This window comes from Alligator sinensis, unplaced genomic scaffold (assembly GCF_000455745.1).
Source record: "Alligator sinensis unplaced genomic scaffold, ASM45574v1 scaffold1164_1, whole genome shotgun sequence".
NCBI classification, from domain to species: Eukaryota; Metazoa; Chordata; order Crocodylia; family Alligatoridae; genus Alligator; species Alligator sinensis.
The window spans coordinates 1,447,658-1,455,735 of NW_005842225.1; the positions used below are offsets into that span (position 1 = coordinate 1,447,658).

The 8,078-nt window shown below is 50.3% G+C and overlaps 1 protein-coding gene across 1 annotated transcript in view; it reads right to left on the reverse strand.

Annotated features, from left to right (window-relative positions):
* Nucleotides 1-8,078, reverse strand: part of SCNN1G (sodium channel epithelial 1 gamma subunit) — a 37,413-nt gene that overhangs the window by 20,205 nt on the left and 9,130 nt on the right. The window lies entirely within an intron of this gene.

Here is an 8,078-nt window from a genome sequence, read left to right on the forward strand (position 1 = left end):
CCCCCATTGAGACCGGCTGTCCGTCCCCCCCCCGCCCTGCGGGCTTTCGGGAGGGTGCAGCGGGTGCTCCGTCCTCTTCTACTCTTCCGCCGCGCCCGACGCAAGCCGGCGGTTGTGGCGTCACCCGCTTGGTGAGGCACCTTGGTAAGGGGGGCACATGCATGTCCTCCAGCGCCCAGTCAGCGACCGGGGGTGTCCCCCACGGCCGATCGCACCAGCTGGGAAGCGATGGCGGCGCTTTGTCCAGCGCTCCCGCTCCCCAGCTGGTGCTCACGGGGGGCACCGGTGCCTAAGCAGCGAGCGCAGCCTCTCGGGGGTGCACGTGCACCCCCCACGCTCCCTACATGTTGTCACTGGCACCTGGCTTTACAACCAACGCCTGAGGCGGACCGGCCGGGGGTCCGCTACCGACCACATTGTGCGTTTCGGGCAACGTTTTACTGCCCCTGCTTCTGAGCAGCGTGCAGTTGCGGGGGGAGAGCAGCAAGCACCAGGTGGGCCTTCTCAGGTTTTTGGGGGAACCGAAAACTGGAGGTAAGCTTGACGGCGCGCGTGCAGGAACCACTGGTTTCTTGCCCGGAGAGCTGTTTGTTAATCCGGCTGTATCCCTAACTCGTGTTGTTGCAATGGTTTGCTTTCTAGGATTAGACGCATTTTCCTTCGATTTGGAGGCCAGTCTCCTGACCTGGTGCTCCTGCCCTGGTTTTGTTCACATAAATCTCCTCTGAAACACTTCGCGCCTAGCGATGCTTGTCAGACCAGGGACTAAGTTTGGTGAATGTCCTGCGTATCCGATTCGCATCTTAAACTTTATTCTGAAGTTTCATGGAGGGGGATTCCAGAGCTTTTGCCCCATCTTGAACATGTTAAACGCCGGCCCCTCAAACGTTGCTGAGCGCCTGCAGTGCCGGCTCGCTGCTGGGAGCTGAAGGGGACACATCAGCCCTGTCTCCTTGGCAAGGCTGAGCAACAAGTTGTGGTCGGTGTGCTGTGTAAACAGTGCTCTTCCTCAAGTAGCTTTCTGTAATCAGCTTTGCTTTTGCCTGAGGCAACACTTTTTTTTCCTCTGGCTCTTTGGTTTCAAAGTGTGCAAACAGTCCCACTGTTCTCCGCCTCGTGGCTGGATCACCAGCTTTAATGCTAGTTGGATGCTTCCGAGGACCACCAAGTGGTCTCCCTGCCATCCATCCGCAGCACAGCTACCACCGATGCTGTAACGTAGCCAGAGCACCGCACAAAGGCAGGACGGGTTTCCTGGCTGCCGTGTCCCATGTGACACCCACCACTGTTTTTGTGGTGTAATCCCTTGTAGTTGCTGTGGGACCTGACACTGGTTATTCGGTAGGCACAGCTGACTGGCATAGGTAGTCCTGTCCTGGAGATGCAGGTTTTATGCCAGGCTTCCTGGGGTTCAGTCTTTGTGGTGCCAGCCACCTCCAAAATGTTCTGCTGCTTTTGCAAAAGTTGATCTTAAATTCTGTACCTTTGCCACCTCCGTGGTAGCTTTGCTGCCTTATGCCTACCTCGGTGTTTCCTGCTTGTTTCAAGTGTACTCTTCAGTCCTTTCTGTAAACTGTTCATACAGCCTTTGCAATACTCGGTGCATTTACCCCAGAAGTGGCACAAGTCTGTGGTGGGCAAAATAAAGCTCTGAACTCCTTGGGCTGAGGGGCATTAGGTGAAACTTCTGTAAGTGTATCCTTGGCTTGACTTGGCTTCTCTTCCACCATAGCAAGTTTGTTTAAGGTACTACTTTATAATAATGCCTCTGGAGTACCCACATTCTTGGCTACCATGGAGGATTCAAGAGGTACAGTGGAACTTGCAGTCTGCTAACCTCCAGGACTTTGCTGTCGGACAGGCTACAGAGAGGATTCACAGGGTCATTGCAAGACTGGTCAGCAGCATGGGGTGTGGGCTCGATGTGGTTCCTGGTATTTTTGTTGCCTTTATCACAGGTATGGCAGTGCAGTCAGTGGAGGCCACCAGCTGTCCTGCTGTATTCTTGATCTGAACAGTTAAGCCATGTCAGATGGCAGGGATGGGTACTCTTCTCTGCTGTATTTCTATACTGAAAGTAGCAGCAACCTGTTCCACGTTGCCTGCTCAGATATATCCTTGAGGCAATGCAGAGTTCGGACTTCCCAGTCTTCTGGGCTGAGCCTGTGGTCCACACCTGTGCCGCTCCTGTGTTTCCATACAGTAAATCCACTGATGCCAGTCCATTGTAGCCCTCTGCTCTTCCCGTGTTCTGGTTTGGAGAGGCCTTGATAGGTACCAGCTTTAAACAGAAATAACCAAGTTCTGTTGTCTCTCTCCGAACCAGGGATGCGTGGCAGGGCCGATCACTTGTCCGTCACAGTGTGCTTAGCTGCAGTGTAGGTGCGCACAAGCAAGTAGACACTAGCTTTCAGCACTAAGTTCCCTTCTGGCTACAGGACTACAGCTAGCCAGAGCACTGGAAGAACAGCCCCTTTGAGCAGCAGCGGTAACGAAACCAGGTGTGGAAGCACTGGGGAAATGACCATCTTCCTACGAATGCGCTGTGCCACGTGCTTCCCAAAGAGAGAAGGAGGGATGGTCTGCCATAAGGAGCCTGTGGTGTAGAAGGCGGTCTCTGAAGTCCCTGTTGCATTTGCTGCTGTCAGACTGTAAGAAGAATGTATATGGAAGTTCAGAAATGACTTCAGAGCAGCTTACGCAGCAGAGGTGCTCAGATACGGCTGTGAAAGAGGAGAAGGGAACACAAACACCTACACAGAAAAGGTGTCTGCTCTTAAAAGATTTTAGAACATTTTACTCTGCTCCCTGTCACTTCTCACACCCTGCGCGAAGTGGGTGAATTCCTTTCTAGACCTTCACTTAGATGTGAGAGCTGCATTTATCACGAGGTCCCTTGGGCCTGCTGGAGAGTCTCGGAAGCAGCTTGCAGCAAAGCATCCTACCAAAATAGATCTGCAAAGGGTGGGTGGGCTTGAGACAAAGTCACTGCATGCCAAGTACTCAGCTGCTCCTTTGCAAGGGACCAACCCCTATTCCAGTGGGTTAAATACCTTCAGAAGTGTTGAGCACTGCAGGCCAGCTTTTAAATCCAGTGTTAAGCAGCATTGTGTCTGCTAGCTGACAGGTTTTCACATGCCTTTAAAGGTGTAAGCACACTCACTTGGGTATGATTGCAGGTGCTGTCAAGTACAGGAAAAGGAGGGACTGGGTTTTCAATTTAAGAAGACAAAATAAAAATAAACCCAGAGCTGGTGACGGCTGTGTCTGGTAACAGGGCAGAATCTTCCCTAGCTTTTGCCTTTAGTCTCTAAAAACAGTTTTAATAAAGGCTAATGTGTGAATGCATTGGTGTGATGTGATGGGGGGGGCAGGAAAGGAAAAGGGTCCCAGGGGTGCAGGGTCAAGCAGCTGCATGCATCTAAAATGCTGCTTGACAGTTAGGCCAGTGCAGGTTACCATCTGGAGATGGTAAGCAGTGATGTAAGCTAGACTCTGTTTTAACATCCTTTTTCTGAGTGGGTGGCTCCTTCAGTTTAATGATACTCCACAGAGCGCTCTCTAGTCTCTGTACATGGCTGGTGACAAGCTCCTGGAAGGAAGAGACAAGGGTGCCCAAACCAAGCCTGCCTTTGGAGTAATCACAGGTGGTATGTAGGGGTCTGTAGCCAGGGCTGGTCTGTGTGGGAGAAGGAAAGCTGTGGGGCCTGACCCTTAGGGTTACATTTGAAAAGAGCAGATGGGATAGAGGTGCAGCTATAGTCCTGTAGCCAAGACCATCTCCTTTCAGATGGCTCTCTCTCCAAGCACATAGATGCCAGCCCACTAGGTGATTCAAAGTCTTGGTCTGCATTTAGGACTGTAGCTTAGCCATACCTAACTTAGTTTCACCATAATTGGATGCTGTATTGAATATCTTATTGACAGAACTCAACTCTTCTGTCGCTGCACCTTTGCTCCTGAGGTTGTTATAAAAATCAGCCTGATGGCAGCTCTTGCTTGCATCAGAAGTATTGATGTTTGCATTTGTCTGTACAGCAGCCTTTTGCCATTGGTTTTGGGAGCACAGCGATATGAAAGGGTGAGAGGAGGCTCCAAGGGAGGCCTGGAAGAATTGGGGTGGATGAGGCGACGTGTGTCCTTTCTCCACTTCCAGTGGCTCCCGTGCTCGTGTTGAATGTAACAGCCAGCTGCTTCTGACTGCTCAGCACTCTTTCTGTCCAGGCAGAGCTGCTGCTTGCATAACAGTGCCAGTCTTGCAGCCTGCGAGTCCTTTTTCCTGTCTGTGATGGATATGGTTGTGCCAACAAACATCTATTGAACAAGCAGGAGCTGGCCCTGAGACTTGTTTTTCACAGGGGACTCCCCGTTTCTCTCGCTCGGCATGGCTTTTGGGCTCTGTGAGAGTTTACCTAGAATAATCTCTGCCATAAAGATGCAGCCTGAGATCTTCAAAGCTGCTTAAGGGATCTGGGTCCCTGATTTTCATTAACATTAATGAGAAAAGCGCTTTGGAAATCCCATCTGCGCTTTCTCCTAACTCCTTTAACTGGCCTTCCTTGGGGTTTTGTTCTTCTGTCTGATCAGGCTTCTCCTGGGAGCAATCTTAATTTTTCCCTGTCTTCTTTTCTTAATCGCTAATGCTATCTGCCCATCAGTGTCAGGTTATAGTAGGCAGGCCGTAAAATGTCATTCGTGGCTTGCTCTGTCGCCGTGATGCTCTGTGTACTATGCGCTGCAGACTGCCTTACTTTTATAAACTCGCACAAAAGACGGAAAGTCCCATGTTTGTTTTTGTAAGTTCAGTCACTTGCTGTTGATGGTGGGGTTGGATCTGAAGCCAGAATGGACTGGTGCCAGGACAGCTGTAAATCTGATCGCTGTGTTGGAATGACAACAGTGTTCCTGTCTTGCAATAACCTTTAGCTGGTGGGTAGGAAGGGCAGGGTTTCCAGAGGTGCAGGCTTTGGGGACACTTCTCTGAGACCACATGCATGGGGCATGGCTTCTTCTCTGCAGAGCCATGGGCGTGGGAAGACTGATTCCAAGAAGTCTTGTCTGCCTGCGGGATTTCTGGTGTGTGCATCACTGAGGAACCAAATGACACGTTGGGCTTGGACTTATTAAAGGCCTAAGTGAGCATTTAAGATTTGGTTTAAATTCCCGAGCACTTGTTTGGCATAAGTTTTGCCGCCTCTGCTCCTTGGAGACGCACAACACCTCCCACAGGCCAGTGTTGACTCTCAGTGGTTTTTCATGAGTATCCCCATTTTTAGAAAGGTAGAGAATCTAAAACCCCTGTGCAAGGCAGGGATGTCTTGTCCAGCATCCTCAGACGGCTGTTTATTTTCCAGGAGGGAGAGAAGTAGGAATTATAGTATATGAGCAACTCGTGACAGTAAAACAGCCCACAGTACCAGTGTTCAATCCAAAATATTCCACAACAGGTTCAAATCCTGTATGGTATAAAAGTGACATCCTGATGGGGGACGGGACAATGAGCGAGGTACGTTGGACAGGCGCCTGGCTGGGATCACATGATCCACTACATGGCCCACTGAGGTCCCTTCTGACCCTAGAATCTATGAACATTTTATATAAAACTTTTAAAATCTTGCTTCTTACACAAGTACAACGAAACAATGTCTCCTGAACCAGTTTTGGACAAGCCCATTCAAATGGTGAAATCGCACTGAACAAGGGCAGGGATAACGAAGCGACTCGATCCGGTGTAAACAGGTGGACGTAGTCCATCTTCTGTATTAGGCAGCGCTAGGGAAGTGGTCCTGAGATGAAAGGCCTTCTTGTAATTCTTGTCTTCCCTTTCTGACTGTTTCTCTTCCACATCCTACAGAAATTCTGATTTTGCAAAGGGCTTGGTATTTCTCTCTAGGTGTTTTTCTTCAGCTGAATGTAGTCATAAGTTGGACGGACAGCGGACTATGGCCATTCCCTTGTTAATCACAGGCAAGAGTGACAAGTGCCATGCAGATCAATGCTGAAGCAGTCAGCCAGCTTTAAAGTACCTCTTTCCTGGTAGATGGAGGATGTTAGATGTCTCTTTTGGCCTGACCTGGTGTCATTTGGTCCATACTGGCATTGTGAGAAGACCTGGAAAGTTCTTTTTCCTTGCACCTGCAGTCACTTGGGGCGCCTCTACACGAGCAGCGAGGCTGCTCTGACGCGCTATGATTGCAGTGTGCCAGAGCAGACTCAAATAATCGAGTTGTCTGCAGCGTGGCAATTACTGTGCTCCAGCAGACTCCAGCGTCTTGCGTATCGGCGTCCCCATGCTTAAAAATGGTGGTGGGGCACCTTTAACTAAAGCTCTTTGCTGCCATTTTTAAGCACCAGGACACTGATACATGAGACGCTTCGGATGCTTTTAATTAGAGTGGCTCTCGGAGCCACTTTAACTAAAGCGTGTGCCCCCCTTTTGGAACACGTCTATAAATGTCCTTGGGCTCTGAGTCCAGACAGTTTGCTAACCCGTCAGTTCTAGGGGCAGTGGACTCCCTTCCGGGTCGTAGTTTCCTACGCTGTAGTCCTCATGTCCAGTACGGCCATCAGCTCCTTTTACTCTGCAGAGAGTGCCGGTTGCTGTTTCGAACTATCCGTCTAGTGCAGAATGAGGCTCTCGTCACACTGGTCTGCTCTGACTGTTTCTCTTTATGCAAGAAGGAATTTGGCGCTCCTTCGTTCCTTAGCCACTGGAGACTATTCCTTAATGCTGGACGCAGTTTCCACCGGGGCAACAAAGCCATTCATGTGCTACTTCATGAGTAGATCGCAAGTTCTAGCCTGTCCCACTTCAGTACTAGTGAATAGGATGCAGGCATGAATCCAGTCGCCTCATCGAGGTGAGTCTTTTTCAGCCAGTTTCCCATGTTGATAGTGGTGGTGTGGGCTCACTGCTGGCGTCTTGGCTGCTTCGTTTTTTCTGGCTTGACTTTTGAGCAAGCAGGGGAACTAATACCTCCACTTGCCTCTGCCCGCTCATTTAAGAGCTAGTGCTAGTAAAGGAGGAGATTGTGAAGTAGAGGGGTATTGCAGCTACCCCGTGCACTGGCACTGTTGTCTGATGCTTTGCCCTATAAAAATAGACAGCATATTTGAAATCCCTCAGTGTCATAGTTGTGGAACTTGGGTTTTGTCAAGAGTAAATGTGACTTGCTGTTCGCAGGGTGCTATAGTCCAGCAAAGTGAGTTATCTTATTTAATGGCCAAGAAGGTCTGAGCCCATTTCATTTGCTTTTACTGCTTATCTGTTGTTGCTACCGGGAGACTCCAAGCATCTTTCAAAATGCTAGCCATAATTTGCTGTCTTTTTTTTAAAATGCTTTCTGGAACAAGTTCCTGGCTGCCTGGGGTAGGTTGCTGCTTTGATCTGTCAAGTCCAGTGACTTGCTGGGGATTTGAAGGGTTAGTCTTAGGTTGTTAGGTGGAGAAAGACACAGTCCCACCGTTCACGCAGGTGCCTATCCTGTGTACAGGACCCCCACCTGACGCAGGAGGTGTGGCGGAAATGCCACTGTCGGTGCCCCTCTTGAGAGATCTGTCTCTACCAGCCTGAGAGGCTGCTGTTGATCCCTCACGGGGGGGATCTCCCACCTTGTCTGCAGACAAAAGCCTGGCGCCTGGGAGGCGATGCTCTGGTCACCTGGGCAGGGGGGAAAGCCCGGCCCTGCACGCGGGCCCAGGTAGCCAGGGATGCTTGGGAGATGGGTCGGTTTGTGGCCAGTATTGGCAGCTTCGATTGGACCGGCTGCTGAGGTCAGGGAGGTTATTTAAGGGCCTGGGCCAGGAAGAAGGCAGCCATTATCCATGCGGTCATCCAGGTGAATCTGAACCTGGCTCTCTCCTCATCACCGCATGCTCCAAGAGTGCCCTGCCTCCAGAGGAAACAACAAGCACCTCTGGACGATGCGAGTGAGTAACCTACTAGAGATCCGATCAGATATTTAGCTTCAGTAACTCAGATGCGTGTTGAAACGGCTACCTCAGCCACCCTGGTTTGCTCTATGGGATTCCTTTGATATTCCTATAAGATTTCTTGATATTGCTCTACCTTTTACCCT